This window comes from Gopherus evgoodei, chromosome 6, assembly GCF_007399415.2.
Source record: "Gopherus evgoodei ecotype Sinaloan lineage chromosome 6, rGopEvg1_v1.p, whole genome shotgun sequence".
In the NCBI taxonomy this organism is placed as follows: Eukaryota; Metazoa; Chordata; order Testudines; family Testudinidae; genus Gopherus; species Gopherus evgoodei.
Genome location: NC_044327.1, coordinates 127793014 through 127809049, shown reverse-complemented (window position 1 = coordinate 127809049; position 16036 = coordinate 127793014).

The following is a 16036-nucleotide window of genomic DNA, read 5'->3' as shown; positions in this document are numbered from 1 at the left end:
GTGAGTACATAAAATTCAAAAATCTGAAACTGAAGGTGATTTGACTGGACACAAATATGATATTGGTTTTCTGATTGGAGGAGCAAGCCAGAAATCTTAAAATCAAGCTTCCATTTCAAATACTGACATTTTGTAAAACATACCTTCCGTTAATACCTTCTAATAGCCATCTAAAGTTAGCTGTTCCTATTAGCATTCCAGCCAGCAAACTCATTAACTAGAATAACCACAGAAAACAAACACAGAATGGAAACCAACTCAGTCATGGAGAATTCATTTCAAGATTCAGATAAATATTTGCAGATCATTTACAGACATGTTTTACCCAGCTCTAGCAAAAAGTTCATATTTTGTGTAAATTTTATGGAAAAAAAAATCCAGCACACAAGTGCAGACGAGCCTCCTGACCAGCACTGGAAAACTATATATAAACATGTGAACATATAAAGGCATACACACAAAACCAGCACCAACTTCTCAAAGGTAACCGTGGAAGAACCTCAAAGAACCTAGAGACTGGTTTGTATAATTATCCTGAAATTTGGAATTTTTTTTGCCTGAACTATACAGACGTAGCTGAGTCCCACTTGGACTCATCCACAAGTCAAACAAGAACAGTCCTCCCTTACATACATGCATACAGCCACTTTTAATACTCCTGGGATCTACCCTTTCTCAGAAGCCCCCTGGAGCTCTTCCTTATTCGCAATAAAGAACAGCAACTTTGAGAGCCCCCATCCTGATCAGCTCTCACTCTGACCCACTTTTCATCCCTAACAGTCAAACTCACCTTGCCTACTTTTGCTGGTTTTGGGGGTGGATGACAGTAAAATATTTCTTCTACCCCTTTTCGGATGTCCTCTGAAGACATCAGGTGGAGGTTACTGTGATAGAGCCTTCAATGGCCAGGCAGCCTCCTGGCTAGATCATTGGTCAGAGGAGTTGTAGGAGGACCAGGGCTCTCCCTCTCCACCAGGTCACAGCCCAGGGCCCTCTTTGGTTCAACCCCTAGCCAGCAGAGATGAGTCTCCCTCCCAGCTGGGAGGCATTCAAAACCAATGTCCCTGGGCTACTTCCTACTAAAAGTCTCTTTAGTTTAGGGCATGGCCCCCCACTACTCTAGTTACCCCACAGTGGGGGCTTATCTGCAGGCTCCCCTTGGCAGAGGAAGGCTAACTTGCCTCCAGTGACTGCTCTGTCCCTTCAGGCAGGCAAACAGAGCTCCTGCCTCCTTGTCAGTCAGCCCCTGACCGAGCCAGGATCCCTTCTTTTCTCCCTCCTCCAGGCTTGGCATTGGCTGCAGATATAGTGGGGCGGGGCTAGCTTAACCCACAGGTTTCTTTAACCTCTTCTCTGCTAGGAGGCAGTTTCTCTGCTCCTTCACAGTTACCTTCAACTAACTCTTCAGAGGGTGACCTGGTATAGGGCACTGCCTTCCCTAATTCACAGAGTTGTTCTCTGAGAGGGATGGGAGTGAGATGAGTCCCCACCGGGCATCTCACCTGATCTGTCCTGCTGTCGCCACCTTCTATACAAGGGTCTGAGGCACCCAGAATCCCTGCCCCAATAGCAAAGCAACAAGAGAAGCAGATTCTGGATAATATAGCAACTAAGCATAGATTATGATGTCAGCAGAATGTGTGGGTTTTGGTGACATCAGCATATCTCAGAGGTTTATTTTTTAAACCACCTAAGGAAAACAATGTGTTATTTAGTGATGTCTGAATGAGCTGACAGTTGGCTGAGATGAGACTCAGAGGTGAATGAGAGACTGTGTGAAGGTGCCATCTGTGTGACTGCACTGTTAACTGGGCCAAAATTCTCCCCTAGCTATGTTTCGATCAGAGTGAGGTAACAAATGATCAATGGACTCTGAAAGGTCCATTTCAAGAAGGAGCTGAGCTGCTGCAACTTTGGGATTGAGCAGAGATTGACAAAGTAGCTGAGACTCTTCCTTTCAGCAAATCAACTCTTTCGGGGTCGGGGGGGGTGGAATTAGTTGTATGCCATCTTGGAAGGTGAGAGAATAAGGTAGCATCTCCCTGGGTCTGAGGAGACAGAACAAGGTCCACAGGATCCAGTGTGAAGTAGATGATATCTGAAATGGCCACTATGAAGAACCTCACACCTTGAAGAAAGGGACCAAGAAAGATCTTGTGAATAGCAGCCTTAATGGGAATTGCTGTGAGAAATTCTCTGAAGAATCCAGTTAATGGCCAGAGGTAGCCAAAGTGGCTCAACAAGGCTTGATGGTCCCAGTCATGGGAGTCTCGGGCCAAGGGACTGTAGCAGGTGGCATCTCAGAGTTCCAGCCTGCAAGTGAGAAACTGGGTCACTGGGAGGCTAAGCCTAGAAAGTCAGAGGAGTGAGGAACAGAGTGGAAAGACACCAGCCCAGAATAGATAAACCCTAAAGATGTCAGGGAAGCACTGTCCTATCCAAAAGGCACAGATCTTCTATAGCAGTGCATGGGCCCATAGGGATTAGACCTCATCTGGAGCAAAAGGCAAATGACCAGTAGCTATTAGAATTGCTAATTGTGTTATGCCCTAATAATGTTATTTGCAGTTGGTTAGAGTCAGTTTTTTGTTTGTTTTTTTTAAATTTAACTATCCTGCTGCAATGTTTCTAGCTTGCAGCTGACCTTATCTCTGCCAGGTTGAGAATAAAGGTCCTTGTTTATTTTGTGACTCCAGGAATCTAGGTTAACAGAGGCCTCTGTTAACTCCTGGTTCACTGGCAGATGGTTGTGGGATAATGTAAAAGCAGCTTCTCGAGTGAATAAAACATTTGTCCTTCTTCTAGGTCAGGAAGGAACTAATCAACAAGGTGACTGACTGAGCTGAACTTGTTCTAAACAACACCCTTGTTAGTATTTTTCTCTTTGTTTCCTCTGTTTGGATCATAATGTCACTCTTTCCCTGAGTGATAACCCAACAGAGAATGTGTGGTAAGACACTGTGGAAAGTTAGTACCAACCATTGGAAGGACATCATTAGTCTGTAAAGCCCCTGAAGCTAAATGTGTAAGGCTAAGATAGATGTTTCCAATTCCCCTTGAAGTCAATAGGAGTTTAGTATCTGTGGATCCAACGGCAGGATTTGGTCTTTCATTCCTTGGAGAAAGCAGTTTTCACAATTTTAATGTAAATGACGAAGAGAGAGGAATTAAACACAGCCTGGAAGCATAGAAGTGAGACTGCTAATCATCACAGCATTTGTGCAGCATTTGAAACAACTGCTGGGAATTTAGCAGTATGAAATAAGCCTCCTGACCATAGGATAAATCAGGAAGTAATGAGCTGTGCCCATGGACCTCCTAACCTGAAATGGTCCTAGAAGTAAGAGGAGACTGGTGGTGGACCTCTTATTGTAATGCCAACAGACCCTCATTGCTGGCAAGCAGGATCAAACCTGGGACTTCTGGAGGTTAGTGCATGAGTCTCTACAGCATGAGCTAAAAGCCAACTGGCTGGTAGCTAATGCTGTAGAACAAAATCGCTTTACCTCTCTAAGTGGTCTCAGTGCCACTAGACGGGGTGGGGGTTACATTATCAGCAAGCCCTTCCATGACTGCATACTGCAGGCCCGCACTTAGAGACAGTGTACAGTGACACTTAAGCAGTTCAGGTTGTTTATAGTTAGACAGGATCATAGACAGCCAGATCACTACAGGGCTATCTTTTTCCAAGAACCTCAATAAAAAGGTTATCTTTATGTTAATTACCATCAATTTCTTTTTCTTCTCTACTGCCAACACTGCAGTAGGTAGCAGGATTGAGTATTCAGTGGCTCTATGAGTCTATATACACAAAGGATGTCAGTGAAGAAAGCTTGGTGGGTTTGGTTAACTATTTGTTAATAGTCAGTTATTGGTTGACTACTTCTCTTAGTTCTAGTTCAGGTAGATTCATGCCTCTTTGAGAACTGCTTTCAAAGAAACATAAAACAAACAAACAAACAAGAACCATCTGACTTAATACTTGAGTTTTCCCCGCAAAGTGGCAGTTTTTACCCCAAGCTGCTGAAGAGTGTCCTTTCCACCCAAAACTCCGCCTTGGCTGAACCGATCCCTAGAGGAAACTCAGCCTAGAGAACAGAAAGTGTTTGCACAGTGAAGCTCCAGGTCTGTGAAGAAGCTCACATCCAGTCTGTCAGCAGGGATTTTTCAGAACAGATTGCATACAGAATGAAACCTAGGGTGAGGGTGGTAAGCGGGTAAGCCATCTGCCCAGTACCAGCACAACAGGTAAAACATGCTCATGTTGTTCTTTGCATTAAAACAGTGGGTGCTTGTACTGAATTAAAATATATTTATTTTAGGATTACAGAACAATAACACAAGAGAAGCCAGAGCCTGCTGTACCCTGCAGGTCACACTATGCCATGGTCCGGGGCCTTGCCTTCTAATATAAGAGATGGCCCTTCAGGCCTTTGCAGCCACACTCCATGTTGTGGTCTATCTCTTCCAGTGACTTAGCCCCCTGGTTTATTCCCATCCCTTCTGGGGTAACAGAAAGTCCAACGAATAATAGTCCCAATCGTTATGTCTCAGTTTTGACCCTCAGCTCTGGGCCCCATGGTCCCTACACCTACTCAGTCAAGGCTTTCCATCATCCTTTCCCCTACTCAGGGGTCTCCCTGGATTCCTTCCGCACAGGCTGAGTGGTGAAGCAGCAGGACTGTGAATTACAGGAAGAAAGACCACTGCTGGTTTGGAGTGACCATTGGCAGGAGGTGTCTGGGCAGGAGTAGGCACTCTGGTTGTGAGTGAATCCTGTTACAGTATTACTCATAGCTTGTGTAAAATATTGACTTTCAGGTCTGCGGGGATGCTATCAGACAGGTCTCTACATTTTTAACGATGTGAGTAATCATCTGAACAATCTGCAAAGGGTCGTGTGGAATTCTCCATCATTAACCGTTTTTAAATCAAAATTGGATGTGCTTTTTTTTGTTTTTTTTTCCTGAAAAATGAGCTCTAGGAATTATTTGGGGGAAGTTCTTTGGCCTGTGTTATTCAGAAGGTCAGATGACAGGATCACAATGGTTCCCTCTGACCTTGAAATCTGTGAATCTATATAATAATCTTTTCACAGGCCTTCTCCCCACCACCTTTCCAGGATCTTGTAATGAGAAAGATCTCCCAGGGCTTCCCCTTGGAGGTCTGTTTCCCACCCTTGGCTGCATTCCCAAGCCACCACAACCCTCACGTCAGGGGTCCTGAGGGCTGATTCCTGGGTTTCCCTCTACCAGCGAGTCCTGCTCCTCCTGAGTTCTTTCAAGATCACCTTCTGCTCTTGGGTCCAGCCTCTCCAGTTGTTTTTTCCCCCTCCACTTTATGTAAGACCCCACAAGGCTTCTACCCAGCAAGGTATCCCAGCTCCATCTTAACCTTCTCTGAGCCTGCTTCTGCTGCTCCATCCTGTGTCTCAGGTACTAAGAGCGGGACTGTAGAATTCCTTCTCTCTCTCCCTGCCGCCCCCTCTCATCTGTGCTTCCTGTCTTTAGAGTTAACATCCAGCTCAGCTTCTTCTTTAATTAACCCCATCCCGTCCTACAGGTGCAGCCAGTAGACTAACTGGTCTCTCAGGCTCACTTTAACCCTTTCATTGCCTGTGTGTGGGATACACACCGTATCACAGCTATCTACGGTACTTCTCTGACCCCCGTTACCATAGTATTTGAGCCCTTATATTCTTTAGGGTCTTTATCCTCACAACACCCTAGGGATAGAGGTAAGTATTATCCCCATTGTACAGCTGGGGAGCTAATGCACAGGCAGGCTAAATGACTTAACCAAGATCATACAGTAAGTCAGTGGAAGAGCAGGGAATTGAATACAGGTCTCTCAGGTCCCAGCTAGCACCCCAAGCAGCGGACCAACCTTTCTCTTTTACAGGACATACTTTATACAACATAACTGCTCTTGTACCATCTGTGTTTTACATAGAAATTTGGCAAAACAACCACTCATTTTTAAATGTAAAGAAAACAAAGTGATCTTCAAGTCTGAAATGAAAATGTAGCTATTTCACTATGTATTTGCTGATGCCCACCACTAATCAGAGTATACAAGGGGCTGCATCAGAGGAATCTAATTATCCTTATCTTAGTTCAAATTATGAAGAGTGTTTGTACTAAGGACAAGACACCTTGTTTTACTGGATATAGAGCCCAAGAAAATCATGGGTTCCAAATTTAGAATAAACTACTAGGGCATGTCACACTTGGGCTTGACCAAAAGCAATTTCTGGGAGGCTGAATGTTTTCTAAATTATTCCCCCGATCATCCTAGAAGCAGGGCAAGAATCATCTTGCCACAAGGATCCTTACTATGTAGCACAAACTTCCATGTAACTACAAAAACAGGGACAGGAGCTTTTTTTTTCCTGTTGCAAAGACAACTGACTTTGTGGCTGTCTAGAGGTTGTCTTTCTAACCTCTCTATCATTTGGTATGTGTGGGTCAAAATAAATACTCTCTCACTGGCTAGATTTTGTACTTCTGAACACCTAGTGAACCTTATTAAGAGGAGTCATATTGTCCCTAATGGGCTATCAGGTCACAGTTCAGTGAGGCTCAGTGTTCTAGTTCTGTGTTTTAAAGTGCATCACCCTTATTGTCTTTTCAATATTAGTCTACTGCATAGCACACAATCTTTCTTCGGCTTTTCTGGGAAGCTACATGGGAAAGAAGTTTGAGTCTTTCCCTTCTCTGAGAAAGTGGCAGGACATTTGTAATTGTACTCCCTCGTTGATCGCTCTTACCAACCCCGAGATAACATTTCCCTTTCTTGGCTCAGCCAGAAACCTTTAAAACACTGCAGTGCAATCTGCACTAGCTGGTACAATCTACCCCGCCTCTCTACTCAGGCTTGAAGCCCTCCCAGGATACCCCTGGGCTAGTGTGCACTCACTCACTGTCTGTGTTAGCACATGAGGGGCTTGAACCCATAAAGTGGGATTTCCGGGAGAGTTGAGGAGAGTGGCTGTCTTGCAAGAGGTTCTCAGTACCACGTAGCATCAAAGTCTTGAAAATACACAGGGCCAGATTGTGTTATTGATAAACTGGTGCACTTTCATTGAGGTCAAACGAGTTGCTTTGGGGGAGTTGAGAAAGGAATTTGACCCAGCTTAGGTTTTAGAAAACATATCATGCAGATAGATATATTAATGGGGACACTGTCAGGCTAAAAATGATGGGCCAGATCGTCCTCTAGCGTAAGTCAGCAGAGCACTATTGACTTCCATACCCTGATTTACATCAGCTAAAATGCTGTCCCAATAGTAATCCCTTTAGGTTACAAATAACAGATTAGTTTATTAGAATGTATTTGAATGTACTTTTCACTGTAAAGGCTGTTTGAAATATTACATATTTTTCAGCCGTTGCAAAATAAAACTAGACCAGCAGCAAAAAATTGACAAGAAAAGGATTTTTTTCCCCGTAGTATTTAGGTCCTTTTTTTACAACTTCAGGAGTGAAATCCTGGACCCACTGAAGTCAACAGAAAACCTTTAGTTGGGGTTGGTCCTGCTTTGAGCAGGAGGTTGGACTGGATGACCTCCTGAGGTCTCCTCCAACCCTAATCTCCTATGATTCTATGATCCTGTGACTTCAACAGGGTCAGGATTTCAGCCTAGGTGTTTGGATAGTTCAGAAAAGTATCTCATGTTTTGGGTGCTCATATGGAATGAAATGATGAATGAAAAAGTGTCTCCTAGGAATGAAGTCTGTCACTTAGTTCCTTTCCCAGGCTGCCCCCTTAGGCCAGGATGAGACCTTTTCACCTTCCTGGACTCTGATCTGCAACATCCAGGTAGTGCACCGCACAGGTCCAGTCCTGGGAGACTCAGCCTTCCAGGTACACATCAGATAGCCTACCCTTCCAGGATTGTCAGCAAAAGAAAAGACACAGATACAAATGAACTGTCATATGGATGTGGTAGAACTCTCTTTCCTCAGACAGACCCAGTAAACCATGGCCTCAGTCAGGTCCACAGGGTAGTCTATATAATAATAGTGCCACAACAGCAGTTCCATATAAGGCCCATCCTTCTTTCATCTCACAGCAGTAATTCAAAAAGTTCCTGCCTTCAGTCAACCGTCCTCCAGAAGCTGAGGACTAGAAATCTGCTCTCCTCCCTGATCTGTCCTCAACTGCGCAGTGTTCTCTGCCTTTAAGCTTCTCCCTCCAAGTCTGACATCTCTCACAGGTGTGGTGGGGTGGGGCTGATTGGCCCCACAATAGGTCATTAACCCTTTATTACCCAGCAAGGGGATTGTATACTCCCTCATAAAGCCACACTGTGGAGGACTCAGGATGGAAGTTTTAAACAACTGGCAAGTGGCAGCCAGGCTGTTGACTCCTGAATCACTGACCATCAGGGGTAAAGTTTTAACCAAGAATAACATATTTGTTTGTGTTGTGGCCCAGATGAACTTGAAATGTAGTGAGAAGGAGATAAGCCAAACCTGTTCTATTTATTTAACACTCCTGGAATTTGGGGTTGCCTAACCAGTGAGACTTTGCAAAACCACAGATCATAGAACCATATGGTTAAAAGGGAATGAAAGGGTCATCAATTCTACCCCCTCCTGACAACATGTTGTGACAAAACCATCCAACACAGATGGCTATCCAGCCTCCTTTTGAAAACCTCCAGTGAAGGACTTGGGACTTGGAGTCCAACATTCTCTGGGTTTTATTTCTCCTAAGCAAAATCCCTCTCAAATGAGGATTCGCAACAGCAACATACATCTCGATTCTCTATTGGAGTTCTCCCCAGCTATCAATACTTTAAAAAAAAATACCCTAGCTACATGTGTGTTTTGGACTAAGGTGCACCTGGGTAAAGAATAAAGTGTTCTTCCTCTGCCGGCATTGGAGGACGGTCAAGGTTGATTGACATCCTTAGCAAAATGGCAGCTTTTCAGCTCCAGACTCTGCAGACGCTCCTCTATTCCTCAGAGCCCCTGCCCTGGAGGCACTATGCTGTCTTGTTCATTTGATTATGGTTAGGTTGGGAGTCTAAGCTTTGATAGGCAGCTGTTCTCCTGTTAGATACTAATAGGTTTGATGTGCTTGCTTGCTTTATTTATATATATATATTATAATTCATTTCAAAGGTTTATTAAATGCTTGGAAAATCCTAACGCCTTTGAGACAGAAAACTGGGTCCTTTAGCTTTGCACTGAATTACTGAAGCTACAAGGGCCAAGTGCAGCATTGAGATTCACTGACGCACAATTCCCATTGATATCAGCATAAGGGTAAAATCTGAAGTCATATACAAAGGCAAAATTTAGCCCTCATACATTGATAACCTCATATGAGGTTCTGAGCTTCCAGCACCATAATTCAGCTTTGTTGTAAGCAAATGAACTCCACAGCAATCAGTGGTGATATGCCTGCTTACATATTTGGCCCCCAGTGTTTCATTTCAGTTCTGGTAAGAGCAAAAATGAAAAAAAAAAGTGGATTGTATTTTAGCTTTTATTGAGTTTACAGGGAAATGTTTGGAAGATCCAGATGGCCTCTCATTTGATCCAATGTAAATCAGGAGTGACCAGTTGAAGTCAATGGAGTTACCCCAGTATAAAATTGCATGCACAATCTAAGCATCAGCTCCAGCAGCCTTCATTGTTTCAAGTCAATTCGTTGCTACAAACCTACCTATAGTGCGTCTGTAGGAATGCAAAATTATGGGACTGGTGGTCACTGAATTTTCACGACGAGTCTCAGCACAAAGATGTTTCTCTCCATGTGATATGGTTGGAGACTGCCCTGTGATTCAGTGACTGCTGTGGTAGGATAATGCACTGGGCTGGAAGAGAAAGAAACCCAGCAAGTCCTCCGGCAGGCAGGCAGCAAGGTGAAGGATGATTCTCTAACAATATCCGTGCTTCTTTATTTTTCAGCTGTCTGTTGGTTTCTGAGTTGCAGCTCGTTAGAGTTGAAGACCACAGGGGGGAATGCCCATTTGTACAAGGTCTGGTGAGGAACTGGTGTCTAATGCATTCAGCTTAAAAATGGTGGGTCTGATTCTCCCTTCAGACCTGTGTAAATCAAGTGTAACCCTATTGGGAAGTCAATTACGTTATGATGGTGAAAAAATGGTATGGAAGATGAATCGGTCCCTGGGCTTATACTTCACAAGAATGACTATGCAAGGATGGCACCTATTCCTCAGCAGATCTGCTTCCTGTGTCTTTGAGTGACATTTGTTGATTTTCCTGTCAAAGGGAGTGTTTGCTTGCCAACTCCTATCATCAGCACTGCATATTTCCATAAATGAAAAAAGAAAAAGAGCATTTACAGTAGCAAACTACTGTCTTAGAAACAAATCCCACCATACTTTGAAGCAGTTCAAAATGCAAACACAGATGCAGTCCCGAATTTTACAAATGGTTCCTTCTTTTCATGATGGGGTGTTCTCTACCACAAGATCTAAGTGCCTCCCTGAACTGCAGTGTACTTGGAATCCAAATCCGGGTCCATCTTTGGGGTTTGTGCCTACTTCTAGCAAACAACTAAGCATTTAAATGTACTGGCTGCTGTTGCATTATTTCAAGCATCACTACCGCTAGGTCATCCAGGAGGATGTGAGACTTTTTAGGGCCACTGAGCACTGTGAATTTTCCCTATTTATCACAATTGCAGAAACACCTGTGCTTAACAACTCTGTGCAAATCTGCTGAAAATTCAGTGCTCAATCAGCCTTAAAATGTTGTCCTTTTAGTTTAACATGCAGTGGTTTCATTGCCATACGTAATAGGCTGGAGCAGTATGCATTTCCGGAATAGGGATGAAAGACCCGGTGTGGTTGCAGCGAAAATTGACTGAGACCTTCACCCAGAACTCAAACTGACAAGATGGGTGAGGTAATATTTTTTATTGGACCAATTTCTGTTGGTAGAAGGTACAAGCTTTCACGCTTCACAGAGATCTTCTTCAGGTCACCTACCTTGTCTTTCAAGAATATAATTAGCATTGATGTTTTGTAGCACTTTACATTTTCAAAGTTCCATTTAAACATTGACAAGTTAATCTCAACATGCCTGGGAAGTAAGTGGCTAAGAATTATGAACCCCGTGTAACAAACACATGGGGAAATTTAGTCAGGGAGATTAAACCCAATGAATAGGATTATCATGCACACCCAAGGAAGTGAGGAGCACAAGTCCTAGAAACTTTCTATGGGATTTGTGCTCCTAACTCCCTTGTGCCATTTGGCAAATCTCACCCAGCAATTCCAAAATTAGGCACTCAAATCTATAGATACATGTTGAAGCCAATGTCTGGAGCTTCCTCAGAGTCAGGAGCTCAATTTCAGTGAGATATGGGGGCCTTTGAAAAGCCCAGCCTAATGGCATTGTGAGCACTCAATACCTCTGAAAATCAAGCCACTCACTTAAATGCCCTGTCACAGGGTGACTGGCCCCTTTAAAAGGAAGCAGGATCCAGTGCATCTGGACTGATTACTTGCTGCTCAGTGGGCTTAAGGGAAGATACCTGGGCCTTATAAAGGGGGAGTTAGCTGAGGGTGGCTCTTGGCATTGCAGGAAATCAGAAAGCCGCTGCAGGGCACTGAAGGGATGGCTACACTTCAAAGAAAAAAACAAAACAAAACCCGGCACTGAACCTCAGAGCTCAGGGCAATTGACTCCTGCTTGTAGGGCTAAAAATAGCAGTGTAGATGTTCCCACTTGGCCTGGAGTGCAGACTCTGAGACTCTCTCCCCTCACTGGGTGTCAGAACCCAGGCTCCAGCCTGAGCCGGAACGTCTACACTACTATTTTTAGTCCTATGACCCCAATTGACTCAGTCTCCGAGACTCAGCACCATGGGTTTTTCTTTGCAGTGTATATATAACCTGAGTCAGCATGGGGAAAACACCAGTGTGGCTCTGCTGAGGCCTGCCTCAGTTTCCCCTTCATTCAGAGATTCTTAAAGAGTTGAGACACTTTAAACAGTCCACATGCTGGGAATTTAGTAATTCCTGTACAAGTCTTTCAGAATAGAACCAAACATAAAAGTTTTTATCTCACCTAGGTCCAGATCCTCCTCCCGCAGAATCTATCGTTTCTTTAAAGTTTTTGCTTTCACCCTGCTCCCAGGGTCAGTCTTCTTGCTTTCCGAGCACCTCTTCCCTGGAGTTTGTCCTTGTTCACAGGCCTTCCCTGCTTGTGTCTTCCCCTTGCTGACTCAGGGCCCTGCAGGAGGCTTCACACCCCTCACCATATTGCAGGCATCTCCCAACACTCACCTAGAACTGTCTCCCCCTTTGATAAGGTCCATGTGCCTACCCTGTCACAGAGCTGGGCATAGAAGTCCGAGTTCCAGAATTAAATAAATATAAGAACAGCTGCACTCCTGAGTCCTAACATTCCCAATTGGGCCCAAAAAAGGAGGGGTCCCAAGGGAGAGATTTCCCTCTCGAGACTTCCATCTTGGTTTTGTTGACCAAAGTACAGATAAAATTCAGAAGCAGCTGCGAGTTTTGGTGTTTATCCAAAGTGAATCTAAACTCTTAACCAGCTGAGCTTTACATATCCCAACTCAGGCTATGTAGTCAATATCTCTTTAAGGGCCTTTGTTAAGTGACTGTAGTGCACTTGTCAAATGATTCTTTTTTTTCTTATGTTTGATCAGCCAGTATACATATATTTTAGCCTATAACAACATCCCAGGAAGTGGAAATGAAAAGCAAGCCTGCAAGAAGAAGGGGAGATGCTAGTTTACAAAAACAATTTTCATAAAACAAAGCAAGCAAGCCAAATGTTTTCTGCATGTAATTGAAAAATCATCTCAACAGTAAAGGCTACAGAGCAGGAAGCAATGGCAGGTAAATAACCAATCAAAGGAAGTCCTGGTACATCTTTGTCCAACAATAATACCTGGACTGTTAAATCTCTGACACAAGTACTTTCTATTCCTTTATGGAGCCGCACCACATTTTGTCCTCTGCATCCTACATTGAGAGCACATGCACTGATTAAGTTTTCCTTTTCTCCTGGTAAAATGGTGATGCTTGCTGGATTATATACTAATTTTAAAAGAAGAAATAAAAAACCAATGCTAGAGCACAAGCATGAAGAAAGCAAACATTCTGCCTAGCAATTCACCTGGACTTGTAAACGCTTGCTTCTGGGAAGGGGAAATATCACACTGGAAATATAACGAACAGTTCAGTGCTCTTCGCAATAAAAAGGCCCAATCCTGATTGCTGCTGAGTTGCTCGTTCAAGGTGCTGTGGGGCACATTATTATAACTTTGCCCATATTGAGGACTGCCATACTCCACAAGCAGTCCTCTGAATACTAATGGTTAGGGCCCTACCAAATTCACAGTCATGAAAAATATAACATGGACTGTGAAATCTGGTCTCCCCCATGAAATCTGGCTATTGTGCGTGGGAGGGGGAGGGTCACAGTATTGTCACCCTCACTTCTGTGCTGCCTTCAGTGCTGGGTGGTTGGAGAACAGCTGCTGCAGTGTGGGCTCCCAGCTCTGAAGGTAGCGCCATCACCAGCAGCAGCGCAGAAGTAAGGATGACAGTACTGCTACCCCCTACAATAATCTTGTGACCCCTCCCCCAAATCCCTTTGGGCCAGGATCCTCACAGTTACAATACTGTGAAATTTCAGATTTAAATACCTGAAACTGTGAAATTTAAGATTTTAAGAATCCTATGACTGAAATTTACCAAAATGGACCATGAATTTTGTAGGGCCTCACTATGGGTGTAAGGTGTTACTTATCATGAGTAGGCCCTGAATATCCTCAACACGTATTAAGTGTCCAATAGCCTGATCCTGCAAGTTACTGAATATTTCCAGCTTGGTTCTCAACACCTTTAGATCCCATTAACATAACTAGGAGGTAAGTGTGGTCAGACCTGCACAAGACCAGAAGCCAGCTGAGCTCCCACAGATGAAGGTGCTGAACCTCTCACAGGAAATGAGCCCACTGCGGGGTGCGCTCAACACTTGGGTCCAGTTTTTCAAAAGACCCTAACTCCTTTAGACACCAAGGGACAGATTTTCAGAAGTGTTCAGCCCCCAGCAAATGTTCCATACAACACAACAGCCAAGGTGCACCTAATGTTTCCAAAGTCTTTGCAAAATATGGCCAATGGGGCTGCTGCTGCAGACAGCTGAGCACCTTTTAATCCTACTGAAGTCAAAAGAAGCTGGGGATACTCAGCTCTCCACTGGGCCATCGGCTCTAGGAACTGTACGTACTCAGCGCTAGAATGGCGTGGGAAACACTTTTCTTGTCCCAAGAGAATTTCTGAGATTTTGAAGAAATTTCCTGTCCCCAATTGGGATGAAAAGTGGAAATTGAAAATGTTTGTGAACCAAAAATAAAAATTAAATTAAATTTAAAAAAATCAAGAGACTTTCTAAGTTTTCATTTCAGTTTTGACACATTTATTTATTTATTTATTTATTTATGTTGGTACTCTGAATTGCCTTAAATTAGAAAAAAAACTAAAAATGGAACTTTCAATTTTGAAAATGTCAGCATGGAACATTTGGACAATTTCAAAACTTTTTTCCAACATTTTTTGAAATGAGAAATTTGGACCCTTTCCTCTGAAATGTTTCACTTTTGACCAAATGTCATTTTGAGGGGGAACCCCCCCCACATTTAATAGAAAGATTCCCCACCAGTGCTGCTTTGCACTTTTCCTCAGTTTGACCTGCATCTGCAACTAATGCTCTCACCTCCACTCTCACGGTTATATTTTCCCTCAGGGTTTCTCTCTGTTAACTCCAGCATACTATACACACACTGCTAAATCTCCTCTCCAAGTCCCTGACCTGATTCTGAATTTTCATCCCTTTCCCTCCTCCCTCCACCTCATGCCTTTAAAGTTACCTTTAAAGCCCTTTCTCTATCATTTGTTCTAAAAAGTAAACTCTGAAACTGTGCCCTTCCTTTCCAGATGCTGCTACCGACATATTATTCCCCATGGGCTTCAGCTCAGATTTCACCTCTGTACCATTTGGCTCACAGGACACATTTTTTGAACTCAAAAATCTTTTATCTTCTCTTTATTTTTTCTCTGTCCCTCATGCCCCCACCAATGCATAACAAAATACACAGCTTCCATCCCCCAAACAGCCAACTGTCTCTTGGAAACAATGACACATAGGAAAGAATTTCTGCAAAGGTTGTGCCATTCTGTTCATAAATAACAGGTACAGAGCTTGTCTACACATAAAAAAATTGTGCTGTTTTTACTGCACCAGAATACTTAAAGTGGTACAACATCCTCAGTGTGGATCCAAGCACACTGGTGTAAAAGTGCTTATACTGGTATAATTATTCCCATTTGAGAAGGTGAATAAGTTGTACCAATTTAAGGCACCTTTAAACCGATACAACTTCTTCCACACTAGGACTTGCAATGCTATAACTATTTTGATTTAAAAAATGCCCCTACCCCTGTAGGAGCAGAAAAATTGACTGTAAACCAGGACTCAGTCTATAATATTCAGGATGGGCTAACCCAACTATATAGAAGAGGTATTAGCCCAAACCTTCTCCTGTTTCTCAAACATTTTGAGCTTTAAAAATGTTAAAATGACTTTTATTTTCCTTACATTTTGGCTTTGTTTGGTACGAGAGGGGAAGTAGCAAAATTCAACTTTTGTAAAAGATATGGAAGTGATATTATTTAAACAGATATCTGAGATGGACACCAACAGAAGGAGGTAACAGTACTTGTCAATACACCAGACCTACCTGTCTTAAGGTTTTCTATAGCACCCATTATCACTGCCGTATATACATACTCTCACAAACAGTATCTAAAGATATCTATTGTAACTCATTGATGGGTTAATAGCTTGGTGCCTAAAAGGTATTTAAGTGAGAATAATAGTGGGTAATTGACATAGGGCAAAGTCTAATCAGTTTGCCCATATCAACATCCACTGAAGGCAGTGGGAGCCCTTCCAATGACATCCATCATCTTTGGATTAGTGCTTTAATGCAACACTGGAAGGCATTTGGATTACCA